At 35.5% G+C, this 24,799-nt stretch overlaps 1 protein-coding gene and 1 long non-coding RNA gene across 2 annotated transcripts in view; both read left to right on the top strand.

Annotated features, from left to right (window-relative positions):
• LOC140157814 (uncharacterized) overlaps positions 1-24,799 on the top strand; it is a 350,643-nt gene that overhangs the window by 105,481 nt on the left and 220,363 nt on the right. The gene's annotated exons all lie outside the window — the stretch shown is intronic.
• LOC140157046 (uncharacterized) lies at positions 20,900-24,492 on the top strand. The gene is made up of 3 exons (XR_011859624.1): positions 20,900-21,285; positions 23,822-23,987; positions 24,455-24,492. It is a non-coding gene; the product is annotated as an uncharacterized lncRNA (long non-coding RNA).

The raw sequence follows: 24,799 nt of genomic DNA, 5'->3' as shown, positions 1-24,799 counted from the left end.
CCTAAGGTGAAACTAGTGCTGAATTTTGAAAAAATAGGAAAATATCTGGCAACACTGTATAAACAGAAAGCTCAAATGTAAATTTTTCATAAGACCGATGTATCATCTCAACATGATGAGGTCGATGTTTCATTTTCACATCTTTAGGAATGCATGCCATTGTATTTTGGCACTTTTAAGACTGAAAAATAGCTGAAAAAGCTGAAAAAAGCTTTGAACGTTGAATTCTGAATTATGTGATAATATCTGGCAATACTGTATAGAAGGAAATATTTTCCGAACTCAAATTTAAAATTTAAATTCACATACTAAGCGTTCTTAGGTTAATTTTTAACCTTAATATTGCGTTCATTTCACAATAATGTTAAAGGTGTGTACTATTTTTTAGGTTAATTTTTAACCTTAATATTGCGTTCATTCCACAATAATGTTAAAGGTGTGTACTATTTTTTAAGACTTATAAAAAGCTGGAAATATCTAAAAATTGTCATATAAACGCCAGCTATGGCAACACCCATATGGCTTAGAATAACACTGACCATCCCAGATGATCAAATTGAATATGAAATTAACTTTCTTTCTAAAAAGATATGTTCCATATGAAGATGAAGTTTCATTTTCACATCTTTAGGAATGCATGCCATTGTATTTTGGCACTTTTAAGACTGAAAAATAACTGAAAAAGCTGAAAAAAGCTTTGAACGTTGAATTCTGAATTATGTGATAATATCTGGCAATACTGTATAGAAGGAAATATTTTCCGAACTCAAATTTAAAATTTAAATTCACATACTAAGTGTTCTTAGGTTAATTTTTAACCTTAATATTGCGTTCATTCCACAATAATGTTAAAGGTGTGTACTATTTTTTAAGACTTATAAAAAGCTGGAAATATCTAAAAATTGTCATATAAACGCCAGCTATGGCAACACCCATATGGCTTAGAATAACACTGACCATCCCAGATGATCAAATTGAATATGAAATTAACTTTCTTTCTAAAAAGATATGTTCCATATGAAGATGAAGTTTCATTTTCATATCGTTTAACTTACGGCGAGACTTGTGTTGAATTTTGAAAAAATAGGAAAATATCTGGCAACACTGTATAAACTGATGTTTTACCCCCCCCGATCAAAATAACTTTTTCATAAGGCCAATGTATCATCTCAACATGACGAGGTCGATGTTTCTTTTTTTATTATAGAAATGCATTTTGGTATTTTTATTACTTGTAAAAAGTTGAAAATATCCACAAATCACAATAAAACCCCAATTATGGCAACACCCATGTGGTTTAGAACAACACTGACCATTATAACTGATCAAATTTGATATGAATAAAAACTCTCTTTCTAATAAATGTTCCTTGAAAGGATGATGTTTCATTTTCACATCATTTAACTTAAGGTGAGATTTGTGTTGAATATCGAAAAATAGGAAAATGTCTGGCAACACTGTATATACAGATGTGTTTTCCCCAAGCTCAAATGTAACTTTTTCATAAGACCAATGTATCATCTCAACATGCTGTGGTCGATGTTGAAATCGGAGCACTACCATATGGTTTATGAGCTATACAAAGTTGGTATATTTTCATACTTTGAAAAAATTGAAAAACACACCCTATTTCAAATAAATGGTATAACCCACCCTGACATCTGGTGATTATTTTTATACTTTCAATGCGGCATCTAAGGTTGGTCCTATTCATACCTTATAAAGAAAACAGTATATATATATTGTGTATATTAGTAACACTGGCTTCAAAACTTGACAAATTGACTGCTGAAAAATGCAAAAATTGTGAAAATAGGCCTAAAATGAAAATTTGGCTGTTACCATGGCAACGGGGATATTTTTCCCAAATTTATTTCATGTGTGTTTGTTTCAGGTCAAGGTGCATCAAATATGAAAGTTTAAAGGAAATCCATTTTTTGACCGTGGCAAACATTTAAAAAAAATTCACCAAAATAACAGATAATGCCTCTTAAACATCCTTAAAGAAACCCGACATACATTGCTTCAACCGACTAGAGAAATAACGGATGAGAGCATGGTGAGGAGGACTTGTGGAAATTAAGTTTTGAAAGGGTCGGGATTTTATAATTATAAGGCAAGGTGAAGAACCCAAGAAAAGGAAACTGATTTATTCGTCTGTTAACTATTTCTAGAATCTTATTCAAAGAAACTGTAATGAAACCTTTTATTCGAAAACAATGTGTGTGTACTTAGGTGTCGTTTTTTGTACACAAGACAAGAGACAGATATTATTTTATTTACAAGTATTTATAGTTTTAGTTGTATCAGATATTGCTAAACCCTTAATAGGTCAAACGTATATTTTTAAATAGCGACAATATTAAATTGACAACATAATTGCTTCTTTTATCGAATGGTACAGTTCATTATCATCTATTAATATAAGCAATTAATGCTAATAATTTGACTTCTTTGACAGAAATTGTTGTACCCAATACACTCAAATGCCAAAGGTCAACATGGCCCATCACAGGCTCGCAGTTACATATGCTACGTTGATGTTGTCTCTGATCTCAAGACGCTGACTTAAAATCCAAGTGTATGGTTTTGGTTAAAGTTTACCAATTCAAAGCATTGGACGACGTTCCAGGATAAACGAGCACACAAAATGACCCAACAGGCTCACAGTTTGCCTAAGCTAAAATGATGTTGGCTCTGATCTGAAGACGCTGAATGAAAATGTAAATCTGCACCCGTCTTATCTTATAGCTGGGCACGGCGGATTCTCATTCCCAAATTGTATTCATGGAAAGTCACGGCAAGTAAACAGAAATGGTAAATATCTAGGCATATATATCAGATATGGAAAAACAAGCAGAACGCCAAGGTGATAATTATGAGTGACTGTTTATACCTTATGGTAGACCAGTAATGTGTTGCCGTCAAACTGGAGGTAAACAAATGTTGGCACACCATTTGTGAGCACGATTTTAATGGTACCCAGCAAACACAAAAACGTTTTAAAAACGTTTAAAATAAGTTATATTTTGGCTTTTGGTTTAGGTAAAAACGTATTAATAACATTAAAATGTCGGGTTATATAAAGGTCGTGATAACGTTTTAAAACGTTTTGTATAAAAACACACTACAACAATATTTTTTTAATGTTTTCAAAAAATGTTATTGTAAACTATTTTTGCAAACATTTTTGCCAAATATTTTGTCAATATTTAAATAACATTATTTTTGCAAACATTTTTGCCAAATACAGAGTGAGTCAAAAAAAGTGCAATAGAGAAAAGAATCCATTTTTATTTAAGAACCGAGTTGAACCTTTTAGGTTTTAAAACATTTAATAATTAACATATCCATTGATGATCTTGTGTGAAAAAATCGAGGAATCAGCATTTACCGTTTTGTTTTTATGACACATTTTATAGCGATACCCAATTTTAATGTTTGTCCAAGAGACATCTAAAATTTGAATGTCACTGCCATTTTCTTAACCTCATTGGCATTGAAATAAAATGGAGCACCCAAAGAGTTATTGCCCTTGGTCTTGTTTAAGGAGAATAAACATTATTTGTTGTTATTTTCATTTTCCCTTTATTTCAAAGATGTTTATTCTCTATCAAAACCATATAAATTTGTAGGCGGGTTTTTCAAACGTCGAAATGAAATGCGCGCAAATTGAAGTGGAGTGAATTTCAAAATATCCAGTAAGTTGGACATATTGGGATTTAAAAAACTGGAGTTGGAGTCGAGTGAGGTATGAAGGACTTAAAGTAATGTTATAAAGTTTGTTTAAATAGAAAAAAAGAAATAAAAATAACGCAAAAATCAACCTTATTTAAGTTAAAGTCAGTTTCAGAGCTGGTGCATTTATCGTGCATTGTGTGCTCCCATTCAAAATACATGGTACTTCGTGGACAAATGTTGAAATTGGGTACCGCAGCAAAAGGACTCATAAAAATTAAACGGTAGAAGCGAGTCACTTCATTTTTTCACAGAAGGTGACTATTGAGTGTGGCATTTATAGAAATGTTCAATAATGGGCAGGTTCAACTTGGTTCTTACATAGATATCGATTCTTTGCTCTTTGATTCTTTTGACTCACCCTGTATTTTGTCAATATTTAAATAACATTATTTTAAAATATTTGAACCCAGCAAACACAGAAATGTTCTTAAAATGGTTTTTTTTTTCAAAACCTTTTAATAACATTTAAATGTCGGGTTATATAAAGGTCATGAAAATGGTTTTAAAACGTTATTGCAAATAAATTGGACAAACATTTTTCGCAAAATATTTTTTCAACCCCAAAATAACATTCTGTTTAGAATGTTTTGTATCAAGTGTTCAAGAATGTTTTTGGAATGTTATTAAAACGTTTTTATACCCTTTATATAACCCAACATTTAAACGTTTTCTGTAAAACATTTTGTTTGCTGAGCAGTAGATTATCAAAAATGTTTTTTAAGGTTATGAAAACGTTTTATACTCTTAATATACCCTTTATATAACCCGACATTTAAACGTTTTCTGACAACCTTTTATAACCTTTTGCGAATGATGTCGAAAACATAATCTCATTTTGTACCACCTATAGATTAATAATCAGCAAAGAAAAACACTTTAACTGGCAAAACCATCTAATCAAATAAAACAATAGTTTGCAGCCGGACTAAAAGGGGGGTTCGAAAACTGTGTCCTAGCGAATGAACATGTTTGATATGTTAGTGTATGTTTTATGTTAAATTCTAAACTTTGGACTACGTGACAGAATAAACGTGCACACAAAATGAGCCAAAATATCATCCCCAATGGCAACGTTCTTTGGACCTTCATTCTATAATCATTTATTTTGACCTCAAGTGAAAGAATATGAGCGTTACCAACACATTCAGAAGCCAATGTCGTTTTATAATACATTGGGATTAAAGAAATGTGCCGTGACAGAATATTACATAATATTATATATTAGCAAACTTGTTGTAGTGTTGTTTTAAATAGGTTACACATATTTATACTCTTACGAATTTGACAAACACGAGCTGACATTATTACAGATTTTGACGAATTATACAATTATTGTAAGAAGTATCTGATTTGCATTTTGGTATAAATCATTGGCATTCATGATGCAATTTCGTATTTTGTTGATCTGAACTCATAAAGATAGATGTTATGCAATTATACAATCCCATCACATAACGTACAATACTTAAAATCGTAAGACTTATTCAATAACCGGAAGCATGCTGTGAATTACCAGTTTGATATATTCATACTGACTAAGCATTTAATCTCGAAAATATAATTTTGATCATAATGAAAACTTTACCAAGAAAATGGACAAATACTAAGTGTGAGCCAGAGGTCTGTGGGGAGACTGTTTTCTTGACTCTGTGACCTATCCTGGTCCGCATGTATGGTAAAACATACTAGTGCGTGGGATACACTGCACAGTCAGATCTGATGACGTCACAGATTTGAGCTCAACACAGAGGCTAAGTTCGACTGGAACGCAGTTTTTCAAGCTAAAAAACCATACTTCTACTTATTCAATAGGAATGAGGTTTATATTAAAAGCTGGAGAATTTCAATGGCATATCAATGCAGTTTACCCCAAATTTGTACGACCTTTGGTTTTCATATACCAAATTGAGATAACTGTCCGACCCAGATATTTTGAGGCCAAAGGGGAAATTCTCCATTGAGAAGTTGTCAGACATGAACTGTTCTAGTTAAAAAAAACCATATATTTTGTGAAGCTATGTAAATCACTTGAAGTTCATTGACTAGGTGAAAAAAGTTCTTTTCAATGGCGTTTGCCCCATGTTGATACTATGAGTAGATCCAAAGTTATGAGCTATGGAAGTAAAAACAGAGAGGGTTTGACACATGCTTTAGTGGCCGTGTAGTAGTGTGCAGAGCAGATGTCGCGAAGTTTTCATTATGTTACAAATATATTCTTGTACGTGTTATTAGTAAATCATAATATTGAAGAACTGCATTATTGATTTGTTCCTTACGTGTCTGGTTTTCGACGATTATGCTGTAGTTTTTAAAAAAACACAATTTTTGTTATCCGTGAATGAACAATGTTAGTTGAAAAGGGGGATTTACAATAATGAAACACGCATAAACAAGTCCAATCTCCCTTTATAACAATAAAGGCCAAAAGGCTCAAAGCGACTGAGACACTGCCTGTTAAATACCCCTTTGTTGGCAAAGACACAGTGTAGCCAGCTTTTTTGGAGGGGTGGGGCAAAATTTAAGGCAAAAACAATTTCTCTGTTGCATCACATTTTGACCCGGTATTCTAACATTTAAATAATATGTTGAACATGTGTAGACCAGTTGATGCAGAGTCTAAAAGTGGCAAGGCGGAGCTATAAAGTTCATTAGATTTATAAAACAGTCCAGTTTGGAGAATAGAAACATAAACTCCTGTATAACAGAACAGTTTAGAAAGAGGACACTTAAAATTAACCCTTAAAATTGTACACGAGTCTCCATACATACTTATACCCGTGTCTTTGAAAACAAGAATAGAGTTTCAAAACTAAAATGTAATGTAAGTGAAGTAGTTAAAGGCATTTGAGAAGCGGTCTTGGCCTGACATGATGTGACATCTCTCCGCAGGTGCTCAATTAACTTTACTGCTAGATTCATTGTGGTAATGTATGCGTTCATGAGCTAGTAACGTGACACTACAATGAGTGTGGAAATTATGTCACCACTCATATAGGTTACGATCGCATATATCCTGGTCTTTAATCTTTATTTATTGTGATTGAAGTACGATGGAAATATAACGTTTATCACGATTTTAACATTGATTGAAGTAATGTAAGTTATAAGCAGCATAGCTTTATAGACACCATCAAGCCCACCGGTTCCGAGATTTTTGATACATAGGTTGTCCTTGAGCTACAGCTTTCTTTCATGGTTTTCTGTCCCAAGGTCTGTAGCTTCCAGGTCAGTATCGACCTACGAGCGTATGTCAAGGCAGGTCTTCCAGGATTCATTTTGCCGGTTTGGTGTCCAGTGAAATAACTTGGATACCAGCTCTTCACCTCATGAACAGAACAGACTCTCCAATTTTAGCAAGTTATACGATGTTGAGCTACGGATTTCTGTGAGCGTACTGTCTGCCCTTCCATAATGCTGCCTTCCGTATTTGAATATATTTTGCTGATCATTTCATCAGGCTACAATGTAATTAAAGTTTTGCACCTCGACAAGCTCTTTGACCGTCATTGGTATTTATGTTTCCTTTGCTTGTTAGGTTGTACTGAATACACTTAATAGTTTTGGTTATATTGGTCTAAAATCCAAACTTAGTAACTGGGAATTCAGAAAGTTTTGCGCTTATTGAATTTCATCAGAGAAGAGTCTTGCACTTACATACAGGCATTCGTATGTTTCAAGGCCAAGTGGTAAATTTTCACAATTTTAAACATATAAAAGCGGTATTTTTTCTTCCAGGGACACCATGTATTGATGAATATATACATTCATGTAAATCCAACACCCCTTGATCCCAGTACCCGCCTTTCGCCTTATGATGGTTTTGTCGTTGTTTGTTATGCACATCATGTCATGCATGCAGTGGAGTTATTTGACGTTAGTAAGCAACTAGTTTCAATATTTGGACAAACTTGTTGTAAACACCTTCATATATTTTCATACATTTATATTTGAATTGTGTATGCCTTCATTCGTATTGACCCATAGTATCCAAGATCTCTATCTTGATATCTGCTAGGATTTTCGTCTCGAGAATTAGTGCTAGACGCTCACAGCATTTTTACAACAAAAAGATACGTGGATGAAACGGATTTGATATCGCTTTAGAGATCACAACGTATAACATACAGGAATAACATGGTGAAAAAACTTAAGTGAAAAACTACACGGTTATAGAACGAAGCATTTGCACTCTACGGGATTATCTGTTGTAAGGAAGTAGGAAGTAGTTCACAAGGCAAACAATGTAACGTTCGCACCTACACCGGTTAAGAATCAGTAAGAGGTTCGTAAGTCATAAGAAGGTTACGGTGTGGGTGGCAGAAATGTGCCCAAAAATTATTCCCATAAATAGAAAGTAATTACACTCACTATATATATTTCTGATAAACGAAATCTGCTACAAATAAAAATTAATAATACTTTTAAGAATCTTGCCCTCATAGGTTTATTCATTCGGCAACTTTACCAACAGTTACTTAATTGACGTCATAATAGGATGTTATACCTGGGCTTTCAGCACATTTCAACAAAGACATTTCGACGTTGATTACATCAATTGAAGACATTCTTCTTTCTGTTTCTGTTTTATTAGTATTAACAATTACCAATATTTGAAACATGATATTGATTGCATAATGTGTTCCGAAGCCAGTTCATGCAGGACACAATGTATACTCGAAAGCATCAATGAGAAAACAGCGAAATGATACTGATAGCTGCAACAAGGCTTTTAAAAACTGGTATTATCTTTGAATCAGGCGAATATAACTAACATGGTATTCTGCTAAACCTATGTGATATTACCATGTTTGTTAAATGTAATCCAACGTTATAAGGCCCCATGACAGGGTGTAATTCCCATTATTCCAGTAATTCCTAAATGTTCCCTGTAAGTCCATATTATTCCCAACTAATTCCGAATAAGTCCGGTAAGTCCCTATAAGTCCATACTATTCCCAAATATTCCTGTAATTCTGAGTAACTCCAAATAAGTCCGGTAAGTCCCTATAATTCCATATTATTCCGAACTAATTCCAAATAACTCCTAATAAGTCCAGTAAGTCCATATAAGTCCACTTAATTCCCAAGTATCCCTCTAATTCTGAGTAACTCCAAATAAACCCGGTAAATCCCTGTAAGTCCGTATTATTCAAACTAATTCCAAATAACTCCTAATATATCCCGTAAGTCCCTAAAAGTCCATGTTAATTCCCAAATGTTCCAAATAAGTCCATATAATTCAAAATTTTGAATCTCAATGAGTTCAGGCAATTTAAACAAACCATCACAGGGACATCATGCACCCCTAAACACACCCAGATATATGGGCCCAAAACACTCACCTCCCCCACTTGTCACCCCAACACCGTCGCACCTCAGCCCCCCCACACACACACACACATCCATCCCACCCGTCACCACAACAGACAACAACCCCCACTCCACATACACAGACATCATTTAAAGTACCGATATCTTTTATTTCTGAAAAAAATGGCACATTTTTTTTTATCAATTATCTCTGTATGTTTAATGTGATTAAGGGTAGACGAGGTATTGTTGGTCGAAGTAACCTAAAAATCGATTTTCATTATCTAGATCAATATATTATTGAAAAATAACACCTTGATGTTTTGCAAAAGTTCATTCTACAAATTGCATACTTTGCAAACTTGCTTAATTTATTGTTGTTAATGAGTTATGTACGTTTTACAAAAGTGTTGTTGTTTCAGCGCTCTTTACAACGTAACTCAAGAACCACAGGACCTACAAAAGTATATCTGTGATATTTGAATTCTTCTACACGCTCGCTATGAAATGAGCAATGCAGTTTTTGCCAAAGTTCACTATCATTCACAAGATGCCTTGAACTACCAAATCGCAACAGTTTGAAATTGTTAATAACCTTAAAAATTCAAGCTTACATGTCATATAGTTGTGCAAACACTCGGCACCCAAAATGACACACCCAACCATGTCTTACCAATTAGATAAAGCATTTCATGTTCTGTATTATTCCCCAAGGTTACGGTTACACTGAAATAATGCATTGATAGGTCTAATTCAATGGGATATCGACTTACATATTACACACCCCTACCCTGCACAACCCATCAACTTACGACACCCCATCAACAAACTCACATACCCCAACCTCACACACCACAATATATATACAAAGAGTACACATGTGCGCTACACCTGCCCCTCACACCCAACATTAACATACGCACACATTCATTGCACACATACACTAACATACGGGGACACCAACAAAAATTAAGGTACACCAAACCACTCAAACATAAAAAACCTGAAAAAAACACTTAAACTTTTTAACTGTTTTGTCTGATATTGATATTTTTCACAAACCTGTCATGATTATGCATCTACATTTGTATACCCATGAGGAGTATTATGCCTACAATGGGACTTTGCACATGTTTACAAGTAGCTGTAAGCCATTGTCTGACATTCTGAAGGGGATTGGAGTTGGCCATGTTGACTGAAGTGGCAGAATATATTAAATAATCCAACAATACATATGACAAGTGGCAGAGGAGTTCCAAACCCAAGTATGGGAGAGGAGTGTCTCAAGGGTGTCTACTGTAACCCAGGACTGTAACTGATCTCTTCTGCATTATATTATTAATTGATGATAGGTGATATGTAGAGTAAATAGGATGGGGAGAACACAAGAGTGTGTACTTTTGGAGGGAGTTATTGGATGATGTGGTATTTGCAGATTGCCAAGCAAGTATGGTAGTCCTATGGTACAGGTCTACAAAGATTGATGGAAGGCTTGAATGGAAGATTGAAAGAATATGACATGAAAATTCATGTAAAGAAGTTCAAAGTAGTGAAGACATGACGAGGGCCGAATTTTAAGCATCACCATAAATGGACAGCAGAAAAAGCAGGTAACTCAGCATGGGAAGAGTCGTACTAGAGCCCGAATACTAGAGCAAAGATTGGCATGACAAACAAAAGAAAACTCTGCTTTCCAAAGCTTACAAGAAGGACATAAACAGATGCGAGTTGTAAAAAGTCAGTAGTTTGGAGTGTAGCCTGACATGGATCTGAGACATGGACACTGCAGAAAGAGGATACATGTTATGAAACTGGAAGCTTGTGAAATATGGGTGTGGAGAAAAAAGTACTTTGGAAAGACAGAAGACTAAGTGTTTTAACACTTACCCATTTGTCATCTCTCTTTCAATACTGTGGAAAGAGAGGTTGATAGTATGTATATACAATCAGAAAGAAGAATTGGACTGGAATAGATGGAACAGCGGAAGGAGGAAGGGATCAAGAACGCTTGTGGAGTTAAAGCAGGGTCTATATTAAAGTGAACAGCTGTTGATGGGAACAGCGAATTATTACCTGTCAAATAAGGCATAGGCCTATACATTACGCAAGCAAGCTAGGCTACATGGGCATGGTCATGATTCTATAAATATTCGCAATGTGCACTGCTTTGCCTGGGTGCTTTGCCCGTTTCAAAAACATTTCAATGGGATTTTAATTGATCAATTTAGAGGAATGATGAATATTCTCTTCAGTTTCAATATCATAGAGTACAAACAATGTTAAAGAACGTCACAGGCTATTCGAAAAGTGCAGGGCATCATCCCGGTACTGTTGACTGTACTTCAAAAGTACACTCATGTACTCTAGGTTCCAGAGTAAAAAATAAGTACAACTTGTCTGTACCAGTGCGATAATAATCATACATATGAGGGAGGCACTTATAAGGAAGAAGAAGAGAAACATAATTATGTTGTTGAGAAAGGAATGAGGAAACATATAAACTCGTTTTGTTTCAACATCAGATTTTCTTTACAATGATTAAATTGCAGCATTATAATAGACATGCATATACCTCAAGTGGATAGTGTTTACTTAGAAAAAAGATGACACAAGATGATGACTCAGTATCATTGGTCATGGGAAAGTATGTAACGGGTAGGGGTCCCAAGCCATGAGTACGGGTACGGGCACGGGCCCAGACCATGGGTACAGGTACGGGTCCCAGGCCATGGGTACGGCTCCCTAGCCATGGGTACGGGTACGGGTCCGAACCCAAAATAGGGTGCGAGTACGGATACGGAGCCACGGGTACGGGTATGGGTACGAAAATTGGGACTCGAGTACGGGTACGGATAGGCCTACAGGTCCCAGTATGGGTAAGGATACGGGCCATGGGTACATCAGGTACGGAAATTGGGACTTAATACTTGTATGGGTCCCATTATGGGTATGGGTATAAACAAAGCTATTACTATTGGTGTAAACATTAATTTGATGTTAATTGCTATTAATACACTCTTGATGTAATAAATAAATAAAACTACATTCCGCACCAACAAACATTTATAAAGAGAAATGTATTATGTCATAATCATATGCAACATAAGTTTGAAGTTGCTTTATGAACCATGAGTTCCTGAGACATTTTTACTTGCTAAGTACTCTCATTTACAAAAACAATGTAGAACTGGTTTAATTTTGTGGAATCAGATCCTTTTCCAGGATCTGTGGTGGAATTAATCAAGTACAAAAAGAGATTTGATGTGGTCTTAGTGAATCGAGCAATATATTGGGATGTGAAAATCATCATGTGAAAAAAACTATGTCTGCATGTGTATTGACACACAGATTGCACAAATAATAATTTCAACATACATTTAGTAATTTCATCCAATTTAATTGTTTTGTCAATTTTCCGAATAAAGAGCCTAGCTTTCATCATGTTCATTTCATGCACATCCACACATCCCTTCTACTTCTAAGGTAATACTGGATAGGACCAGGCGGTATAAATATCCAGACTTAACTTCTTACACACAATGATTAATAATATCATTAATTATGCACATCTGGACAACTATATCCAAGTTTTATCAATACTTTACCTATTAGCTTCTGTAAATCATAAATTTCTGTAAACATGGCGGTAAAGGAACTCTATTCATTTGACTCCGATGCACAAGCATGTGGCGGAGAGCTATGCTCACACAAACATTGACATGTAGTTCTTCATGTGTGCACTTGTGCATGCAGGAGAGTCAGTGTATTGGGATGGGGAATATTAAAATGATGAATAAAAGCTATAATAATGATATTAAACATGATAACTTGAAATTCACCACAAAGGACAATTCTTGAAATGTTTTTCCAGTTTGCTGGGTTTTTTCTGTACCATAGTGTGCACGAATGCGACATGTATACATATGTATGGGTGCATGGCATAAAGTGTGCACTGCAGTGTAGAGACTGTCACAATCTACACAGAATGTAGCATAATATGTACATTTTGTGTAGCATTGGCTAGATTTAAGTTTTCTGGGCCCTGGGCCAGGCTAAAATTTAGGGCACTTGCTATATGGATAGTGGATCCATGTGAAGAGTTATCCATGTGGATCCATATGTTACTCACCACCCAAACCCACCCTATTTGTTTTGATTATGATCAGTAACTGAGAGGAGAAGTAGGAGAGGAGTTAACATGCATCTGGGAAGTGAGAGTAGATCTACTCTCACTTTCAAATTTGTATTCACTTGTAGGCCTATGTATTGATTTGTCCTGATTGAGCACCATTGTCTCATGTTATGGTTAATGAATATAAAACTCAGTTAATTTGTCCTCATTGAGCATCATCATTGTCTCAAATTGGTTGTTGTCTTGCATGTTTATTTAGGTTTCAAGTTTCATTGTTTGGTAACTTATAATATCTACGGAAGAGCTGCCATACACCTTCCAGCATTTTCCTCCATAATGTGTCTGTTTATTGAATTGTGTTCAATATTGTTTTCAATGTATTTACCATTACCACTAGGCCTAGTATAGACTACTCTAAGGTCAAGTGGTTGTAATGATAAAAAAGGAAGGTAGTGAACCTGCAAGTTTTGGTAACATTTGTAGACTCCTATATAGGCCTAATAGGCCTACAAGTGAAGTGAACTTGCTATCAACCCAAGATAGCACTCTCCATTGATTGATCGATTGACATATAGGTACAGGATGAAAGTCCCATCCTGAGATGGGTAGGCCCTATCTGACACCACGGATTATTCCCACTTGGTCCAATCCCATTTGGTCCAATCCCACTTCGTCCAATCCCATTTGGTCCAATCCCACTTGGTCCATTCCCACTTGGTCCAGTTCCCACTTGGTCCAATCCCATTTGGTCCAATCCCACTTCGGCCAATCCCACTAGGGCCATGTCCCACTTGGTCCATGTCCCACTAGGGCCATGTCCCACTTGGTCCATGTCCCACTAGGGCCATGTCCCACTTAGTCCATGTCCCACTAGGGCCATGTCCCACTAGGGCCATGTCCCACTAGGGCCATGTCCCACTAGGTCCATGTCCCACTAGGGCCATGTCCCACTAGGTCCATGTCCCACTAGGGCCATGTCCCACTAGGTCCATGTCCCACTTAGGCCATGTCCCACTAGGGCCATGTCCCACTTAGGCCATGTCCCACTTAGGCCATATCCCATTTGGACCCGTACATATGCCTAGATGTACATAAAAAGATGAAAAGGTTTAGAAGAACAGAAAGGAAAAAAAATGAGATGATGTAGGAGGAGAATAAGGTGGATGAAAAGGGAGAAGAATAGACAGGAAGGAAAAGAGAAGGAATCAGTAGGACAAAGGAAGGAGATGGAGACTGAAGGAGAAGAAGGGACTGTTTGCCAACATAATGCCGGAGACTATGAACAGAAATGACCCATAAATGATGATCTTTGGCTTGTATAATAATTATGTGCATGATCATACGAAAGTGGCATTTTATCATAAGTCTATGTAATTTGCATAGCTCGCATTATATTATCTAGACCATTTAAGGTTTGCAAATTGTGCGAACGCACATCGTCACACACCAATGTTGCAAGAAAAATGAGAGTATCTTCTATCATGCACGATAAGGTGACGAAAAAAAGATACACTGTTCTACGGTCGGTGGGCCTTTTTTTTTTCTTTTTTTTTAAATGACCCAAAAAATCACCAAAATTTGTAAATAATTTGCAATTTGAGAAAATACAAATAAAAACTTTTGTTCCTGAAATTTCCGAAATTTGGGTCGACATTCATTTGTACAGGTAAAACAATTTTCCAATTTGTTCAAACTCTGGGTCGGTCGGGCCCGTAGAACAGGGTTTTCTTTTTTCGTTGCCTAAAAACAAAAACAAAATTGCTCCTTTCAGACTCAAATCAAAATGGGTACCATTAGACTCTGAAAACCAAAAATGAAATTTGTCATCTAAGATTCACGTGACCACCACCAAATCTTGCAACAAAAGAAAGAAATGCTCTTTACAATAAACTCTATAACATCCACGATATAGTCATCAACCCCCCCCCCCCCCCAATGCACGATAAAGCTCAACATGTACATAACACACTCGTAGATATGTACAACTCCAAATATATCAACGAAGATGGGGCCTTTCTTGATCCATATAACTCTGATATTAGAACAAACTACACATGCTTTTTACCAGAAGTCCATAAACCACCTCCAGATAACTTACTCTTCCATGCACATTCTATTATATACTAATTATTAGTCATAATGGACCTACATCCAAAATCTCCACATGTTATGACTATTTCTTAAAACTTATACCCTCAAAACAATCTATAATGTGAACGATGCTTCTGACATTATAAACAAACTAGAGGCTAACAAACCAGTCCCACCCTAATATCTCACTAGAAATAATAGTTGTCACAGCTATACTGAAACATTATTTTAATCTGATGCAATAGATATAGCATGCAAAGCATATGAAAACTCCAGGTTAATAACATTTTTACATTATATACCAACTTAAACATTCTCAATTACTGGATATACTTAGACCCCCCCCCCGTTACAACTATAGGCCCTCCTATGAAAACTAAAACAAGTACTGAAAATGACCAAACACAAATATTATAACCATAGTGGGACATGGTCCTAGTGGGATATGGACCAAGTGGGACATGGCCCTAGTGGGACATGGCCCAAGTGGGACATGGCCCTACTGGGACATGGACCTAGTGGGACATGGCCCTAGTGGGACATGGCCCAAGTGGGACATGGCCCTAGTGGGACATGGCCCAAGTGGGACATGGCCCTAGTGGGACATGGACCTAGTGGGACATGGACCTAGTGGGACATGGCCTAAGTGGGACATGGCCCTAGTGGGACATGGCCCTAGTGGGACATGGCCTAAGTGGGACATGGCCTAAGTGGGACATGGCCCTAGTGGGAATGACCTAAGTGGGACATGGCTAAGTGGGACATGGACTAAGTGGGACATGGCCCAAGTGGGACATGGACTTAGTGAGATTGGACTAACTGGGTCTGGACAAAGTGGGATTTGGACCAAATGGGATTGGACTAAGTGGGATTGGACCAAATGGGATTGGACCAAGTGGGAATAGCCCGACACCACAGGGGTTCAAATTCGCAATCAATTGCGGGAACCTGTTTAGGTTCTCGCAAAGGCTCTTGCGAGAACCTTCGGTTCTCATCAAAACCAGGCTTCTGATTCCTGCAAAATATTGAGAAAAATAGGTAACCTTAATTTTTGTGCAGTTTTTCTGACAGACAATGCATGTTGCTTTCACTACCCTTTCACAACAATGCTCAAACTTAAAACTAGTTCTAAGTTCATCTGACCAATCGGCCACTGTTGCCTTTGTCACCGATTTAATTTTTGCCTTGGAACAAGGGATAGATTAACTACCAGAGCAATAATTTATGAATACAATTAATATATCTCCCTGCACTATCATATTTCTGCTGCAGAAAGGTAAAATATAACACAACATGCGATCTGAGACTTGGAAGCTTACGAGAACCAATTTTGGTTCTCCTAGTTGTAATCAAGCGAGAACCTTCAGGAGATCCGGTTCTCGGGTTCTCCTCGAATTTGAAACCCTGCACCATTGTATATTTTATACTCACAAATACATACATGAGGTAGGGTGTGGTTCTACCTGGTAGCACATTCGGAAACAACATGGAAAGTATTTGCTATCTACTGCAGATATACATATAGATGACGTTTGCACGTCCAAGTGGTTTAATTTGGGGTCCTGGACATGTACCTTCAAATGCAATTTCTGGGAAGTCATTTTGACTTCTGTGAAATGCATGTAATTTGTGACACAATCTGGTCCATGGGGGCAAAGGAGGCATTTTGAAAATTGATTTACTGTAATTATTACATAATACGAGGGTCATTCAATAAGTTCTACCCGTTGGGTCATAACTTTTGTTTTGTTGTTTAAAGAGTGATAGAGTTACGCAATCTGCTGTTTAGTTATCAATTAGAACTTTGCAGAGAAACATGACAAGATAGCTTTTTATTGTACCTGATTGAAATACCAAAAAGTATGTCAATAATTTGGTGCACTCTTAGCTATAATTTTTGCTTTTGGCAAAACATGCACATGGAGGCCGGATTATGTGGTTTTATATTAAAATTCCACTCAGCCAAAATTATTCCTAAAATATATAGGAATATCGAATAGACACGAGAGGTTCTTTAAATATTTTAAGAAACTCGTTGGAAGCTATTGTAGGACGCGTTTCGATTAACTGTGATCAAATTAATTTGATCTATTTTGGTTAATCTCATCAGCTACATTTTGCTGTGTTTGATCTTAGGATAGATGCCCATTTTAGGCTGTTTTGTCGCACATATATACCAAATGACTGTCTAGCTTTTTGATATTCAAAATGGTAGATGTGCGGATCAAACACAAAAGTGTGTTATATTTTAATCTTCACTACTTATATGGATGTATCTGGTCTTGATAAGACTAAGAAAACAAACCGATATAATGAACAAGTTTGAAAATACAACATACTTTGGTTTTGTTGGTTGAAACTATGATTATGAGCCCGTTTTAGGCATGTTTTATAAAGTTCTATACATAGGCCTACAGTGCAGCGTTATAAATGTGCATATAAAAGAGCCTTATTATGAGGACCATATGATTACCCGATTGGGTGTGGTTTTATTATGGTTCATTATAAGGTCTATATATTTAAAATAACATGTTAACATGCAGATCAGGTACGTATAGGAACAATGGAACTAGTGTAACCAACTAAAGTGTCAAGGAAGCTCGTAAGGAAACATTCATGAAGATAATGTGATGATAGATAATTAATTTTCATCTAATAGATCCAACAAAATAACGAGGTAACGTGAAAGAAACACTGCTTGTTATTTTGGCCGTTTAACACGCAGTTCTATGGGCGGACATAAAGTCATAATTTCTTGAATTATGACTTTATGTCGAACTTTGCTCTGTTTACCTACAAACACAACAAATTTGGCTGATTCCATTTAGGTGCAAGTTGTGACATGTGTAAACATTACAAATATGCCAAAAATCAGGTTTAAAAAAAAATTCACCAAATTCATATTAGATTGTACATTATGACTTTAAATGGCACTTCCCTGTTTAAATAGTGAATCCAAAATGTCATCAATATTAATTGAAATGCCAGTAAACTTCAACTTGATTTGGTTTTTGTATTTTTGAAGATTTGTATTAAAATATCATCAATATAGTTGGAACATGTTGTCTAAATAGTCAATGTGTACAGTGTAAATAAGTAATTTACATTTCTTTATAGCTGTTGTGTTTATAAATTTAACAATTATGAAGCAAATGGGATTTTAAAGTTTCCAGTCATAGAATTCAGTTTGTGTGTAGTTTACTTGAAAAATGAGTTGTGGAATAAATACTACTATGACTATGAACTTTTAAGCAGCCAGTATCAGCTGTAGTGACCTGGAGTAAATGTCCCATTGGGACTAGTCGTGTGCGTGTGCGTGTGTGTCGATCCTTGTGTGCCCTATAAAAACAAGCAATTTTCACTGTGAAATCTGCATCATCATACAGGTGTTTGGTTTTCACACCCTCATAGATTAGGTTTAGGGTAAAACCCAGGGTGGGGTTGTCCAAACAAGTCTTTTTGCTGCATATTAGGTCTTCCAAAAAGGGAATGGGCTACTTTATCATGCCCTCTTTTTGGGTAAAATATTCCCCATGCAGTCTCAAAGAATGACCGGGGGGATTTCATCAAATGACTCCTTTTATTTTTGGTGTCAATTCTCTCACTGAAAGACACCTAGTTTCAACTTGGTGTCTGCACATCCCTGTCATTTCCAAATTCGAGTGCCCCTTCCCATCTGGAAATAGGGCTTCTTTTCCTTTTTCCTGTTAATCCTTTCATCTACTGAAGTAATGAAATATATACTGTTTTGAAATTGAGCCTATTGTCAGGTCAGCTGGATAAGAAGTTAGTGAATTTAGACAAAAAATCATTCTGTGAGAGATTATCAAAAAATCAATGTTTTTCACTTAAAATTAATATTTTATTGAAAGACTAGTCTTTAATTGATGTCTAACAAGTTTATAGAAGTAAAAATTGACAAATGTTTCCTAATTGAAGAAGCATTATTTAATATTTGAGGGATTTTTAAAAACTGAAGGTTTGAAAAAAAAGAAGAAAAAAAAAGAAGAAATCTGACCGTCCGACCCAACTTTCCCATTTTCCCACTTGAGGGCAACACAACAATAATTTTTTTTTTTTTTTTTTGATTTACAAGCTATAGGCTATATATAGGCCTATTTACAAAATGTTACAGAAAAATGTACAAGATTGCAGTTCCTTAATAACAGAACCGTAGCCACGAGTGCAACACCCCCCCCCCGAACCTGCAAAAGTATACAAAAAGTCCCAAAATTTAAAGCATTTGCGAGCGTATATAGCGAGCCAAAACAATTGGATTTTTAAAGCTTTTTTAGTCAAAAAAAAGGTCCAAATTTGGGGAAGAAAGTCCACTTTTCACAAAATTGCACCACCTTTTGGAAAAAAAAAGCCTACTTTTTTTCAAAATTCAGCACCCCCCTAAAAAAATCGTGGCTACGGGCCTGCTTAATAACAAGATAATTGGACAAAAGACATGTATATGAAATTCGCACATACACTATAGTAGCCCAGCAAACACAAAACGTTTAGAAAACGTTTTCTCTAGGTTCTAGTTTGGTCTTTTACGTCTTCGTCTTCCAAAACGTTTTAAAAACGTTTTAAAACGTTTTGACTTGGTTAAAATATTGTTCGTTTTACCATGACGTTCAGAAAACGTTTTAAAACGTTACAAAATATTTCGATTTTTACGTTATTTTGCCACGTTTATAATACGTTATTTCCAGAACGTTTTCCGAACGTTTTGTACAACGTCAATTAAATGTCTTTCTAAAGCGTTTAATTATTATTTCATATTATCAAAATGTTTTAACACGTAGCCTACTCTGGTTTAAGGCACTGTATGGTCGTAAATCCTGGGGGACAGCGGGGACACGTCCGCATACACTTTGGGATATCAAATGTCACCCCCACCCCGTTTTCGGCAAACACTTCCCTGGTCTAGTTTAGAATTGAAATTTTCTCGCGCTCCGCGTACTTCATCGAATTCAAATTCACCTTCATATTCACATCCAATTCACCGTGATTGGGGGCTAAAATAGTATAACAAGATTTGTGTGAATAATACGCGCATCTCCCCGTAAACTTGACCGGTAAAAAGCAATTTGTCTATGTCATACCCCTGATATCTGGTACGTCAGCAATTAACAGAAAGGAAAAGAGGAGCTATCATGTCAGATGACTGAGGAAAAGGACGGAATCGAAGGATTGAAGAAAGTAAAAAAAAGACAAGATACACATGACAAAGCCGACTAAATATTAAATCAACAGGGATTAAATAATTCCTTGAATTCTTATGACAACCCCCCCCGACATCTCAAAGAAGAAAAAAGTGAAAGAAAAATTCCTTGTTGTTTATAGATAGCATTAAACGCCTTGATTTGGTATAAAATAGTGTAAAATTGCATATTTTGCGCGCTTCGTGGGAAATGAACCCAAATGTGTATCAACTTTCACTTCAAAATATGAAACTTAATGTTCGCCTGCTGTGCGCGCATATAAATCCCAGCAATTGTGAAGTCAATGATGTCTGTATATTGTTGATGAATACAAGTTTAACTGTTTAATTCTTTATTATATGTGCATCAATCAGGAAACATGTACCTAATTTGGCAAGTGTTTCACGCAGTCCTTTTATTATAACAATCTCTTCATCACAGCACGGTTCAATTATATGCATTCGACAACATCACTTCTCGGACGTTGATCTCAATTTGTAGAGTTAAGCTTTTGCAACCAACATTTTAAAGTCAGCCTAAGCCTAGCATAAGCTGCTGGTTAGTGAGGAACTGTGTCTTAGAGATTGTGATGTATGACCCGGGTGTTTGACTTGCTTGACATCTTTAAGTGTGACCTATATAAAAGTTTTATGGTTTTGTGAATCGTCTGGCAACCCAAAATTCAAACCTGGAATGTGAAAAATTATACGTTTCACACGATCGTTTATGCTGGCATGCTGTTCTAAGGAATATACATCAAGTTGCTCATCAAAAGGAACTATTTGCATCTGTTTCTTTCAGTTCTACCAAACAAAGGTAAGATTGTATTTTATTATTACTATATTTGCATTAAACATGTTAAAGCGTGTATGTTTTTAGTCAATTTAATCAGTGAAGTTTTAAGTACAATGAGTAACATATGGCATCCACAATATAATGACGGTTGATGTAATTTGAATTCGAGGAAAGTCTTTAAAAGCTGAGGACTTAAGATGTTTTTAATAGGATATTGTTTTTCTAATTATTTACCATTCTTGACTTAAAAGTATGTTGTAAGGTTTGATGATATTCATGGTTTAATTCCGTATTGGTACTACTAAATAAAATACTTGTATGTTCGTGATGCATTCGTATAGCTGGCCTATTCGTCGTGATTGAAAGCTTTATAAAATTGCAATCTCAAAATTGAAAAAGATCGGCGATGTTGTCAGAATCGAAAGGCCGTGCCTAAAATTAATTATTTGATTGAAATTCAAGGTGGTTTATTGACTTGAGTTTTGTCTTGTTTGTCAAATTGTTATACCTATTTCATAAGTCTATCTGACATAATGTGTTAGATGAGTATTAGATTAGCATGACACTCATGACACTCGATCATCAGATCGTCGGACAACTTAGTACCTGATTTAATTACAAGTAGGCTATATTATTATTCTCATCTATATCATGTATATTTACACAGGCAAATTCCTGAAAGTAGTAAGAGAAGTCATCAAGTATAAAAACAGAACACGTGAGAAGTAACATTATTAATTACAAGTGCAAAAAAGAGTGGCCGTGGTTACCCAATATGTAAGCAATATGTGATTAATAGGGAGTATTTAGCGCCCAAAACCTCATAATTTGAATAATTACTTTAAAGTCAGGCAGAAGGGTTTACTGGAAATCCATTGAAATGATTATCATGTTGCCGGTTATTGCACCCAGAGGTGTATTTTGTGCACCCAGAACTTCACCTGTACCACCTCAGTCTTGACCTATGTTCTGGGTTAGTCACAAACTCCAAGTCCATGGTTAAAAACAACAGATGGTATGACCTATAAATCATATATTACCCAGAGAAGTTCAAGTACGCTAATTTTTGCCCTAAACAATGGAATGTTGGAATATTTATGAAATGATTGCAAATGAATAATGATGTATATTGATTGCTTGGAAGTGGAACACATTTGTTTTTATTTTTAGTGTAATTAATTAGGTTTGTGTTGCCTGAAAGCACTGAATTAAAGAGATCGATGACCAGTACGATTCTTTAGCCCTAGGTATGCATGCATAAGAGTTCAAAATGATTAAAAACAACAAGTAGAATTTTTTAGCTGTAAATTAAGACCAAAATCAAGTTCATGTAGCCCCTGTAGTCATTAATTTATTCAAGTTACACATGCGAAACGCCCTGTTCCCATAGACTTTTTGAGGGACATGAGAGCACCTCAGACCTATCGAATTGCATTCTGAATACGAAGCATGTCTTTCTGATATCAAATATTTTTCATTTTTTGAAAATCACAATATAATACAAATTTTATGACAAATTATAAAAAATTGATATAAATTCAAATTTTTGATATATAACAATCCTCGAAGTAAATTATATAAATCTAATGACATATTCTTAAAGTGTATGTAGCAGGGAGGAAAAGCCGACGGTCAATTGAAAATTTTGACCTTTCATATTGAAGATATGGATTTTTTCCCAAAAGACTTTTTTTTTTTGGTGTTTTGGGAAAAAGTCCATATCTTCAATACGAAAGGTCAAAATTTTCAATTGATCGTCGGCTTTTCATCCCACCTACATACACTTTAAGTATAAATCATCAGATTTGTAAGGTTTACTTCAAGTACTGTTAAATATCAAAAATATCAATTTTTAATGATTTGCCATAAAATATGTATTACATTGCGAATTTCAAAAATCAAAATTATTTGATATCAGAAGGACATTCTTCGTATTCAGAATGCAATTCGATATGTCTGATGTGCTCTAATGTCCCACAATAAATACTGTCCAAACGTTCATACCCCAGCCCTTAACTATAAGTTTTGCTTTTTGCAAAACATGCACATGAGGGCCGCATGTGGTTTTATATTAAAACTCCACTCAGCCAAAAATATTTCTATATACATGTATTTTAATATAGGAATATCGAATAGACACGAGAGGTTCTTTAAATATTTTAATATTTCTCAGGAACTGTCATTTTATACCAAATAATCATAACCTGTGCAAAATGTTCCCTTGCCTCCACCCTATACTAGCTTTAAAAACAAAATTATGAATTAAGATGCAATTTTCGTGTGTTCAAAAGTACACAATATGAAATTGTGGTTGATTTACACAATTGAAGTACTAATAATCATGATCATTTATAAATAGGCCATAATTCAAAATAGGCCTATGTTTGACATTTTGCACTTGCGATAAAAATCACAATAACTTTATTCAGTTGTGGGTCAAAGTATCACAAGATACTGAACCATCAACAACGGCAACATCATAAACGATATTGACTTCCAAATTCCATGCGATAATGCATTAAAATATTTAGCTTTGATTCATATGTCTTTATTCCAGATACGACACCTTAGTCTTGTTGGAGGACATGATCTCAACGAAACCATCAGGAGGATGATGAGGAAGCTGGGAACGAACAATTTGTGGTCCTCCTACAGTGTATAGGGAGAAAAGGCAAGCTGAGCATTAAAGATAGCCCTTTCAAGTTTCTACAAAGTTATCGTCAGTAAGTTTCATAGGCCCAAGATACAATCTATGATTAACATAATGTGTCAAATCACGCAGGCCTTTCCTTTTGGGTGAGAAAACAGATCCATAAGCTTCCATAGAGCTAAGATCGGCTAAGCCTAAGCAGAATGCATATAATTTGTCATGCTGTCTGAACCAATCATAGTGGGTGTAATATACTCATATTCTGTGACTATAAAATTAAAATATGGATATTTAAATCTGACCCTAAATCGGACATACGTTTCCAACTTGGTTTTTTTTTTGTTATTTTAGATTATATGTGTATACTTTATTCATAAACTTATCAAATAAAAATATTTCCCCTAAGACCACAGACCGCACGTATGGTAACACGTCGACATGTAGGCTTTTGGAAAATCCTAATATTGAGATACAGACCGTTTATTTTGATAAAGGAGTTTAATTTAATACTGAACTCATATCATTTCCACCTTTCTATAGAAGCTTGCATGAAGAATCATCCTCAAGCTAAGGAGATTATCTGAAAAGAACACCAAATCTTCCAGGTGGAAAAAAGTATAAAGTAAGTTCAAATATCATTGCTGAAATGCCAAATTCATTTATTTAATTCATGTAGGCCTAAAACAATGTCTAGGGATTATAATATAAGCACTCATTCTAGACACCACCTTGTCCTCTATTTGTAAACACGTTTAAATGCTAAACATGTTTAGGAATTAATATGTCTTAATGTGTTTAGATATTAAACATATGATGTTTTGAAATTTGACATTGGTGTTTAGGTTTTAAACGTATTTACAAATTGAGGACAAAAAAAGTGTTCAA

The sequence above is a fragment of the Amphiura filiformis genome, chromosome 7, assembly GCF_039555335.1.
Source record: "Amphiura filiformis chromosome 7, Afil_fr2py, whole genome shotgun sequence".
Lineage (NCBI taxonomy): Eukaryota > Metazoa > Echinodermata > Ophiuroidea > Amphilepidida > Amphiuridae > Amphiura > Amphiura filiformis.
The sequence above is the reverse complement of the archived record's forward strand: the minus strand, read 5'-3'. Positions and strand labels throughout refer to the sequence as shown.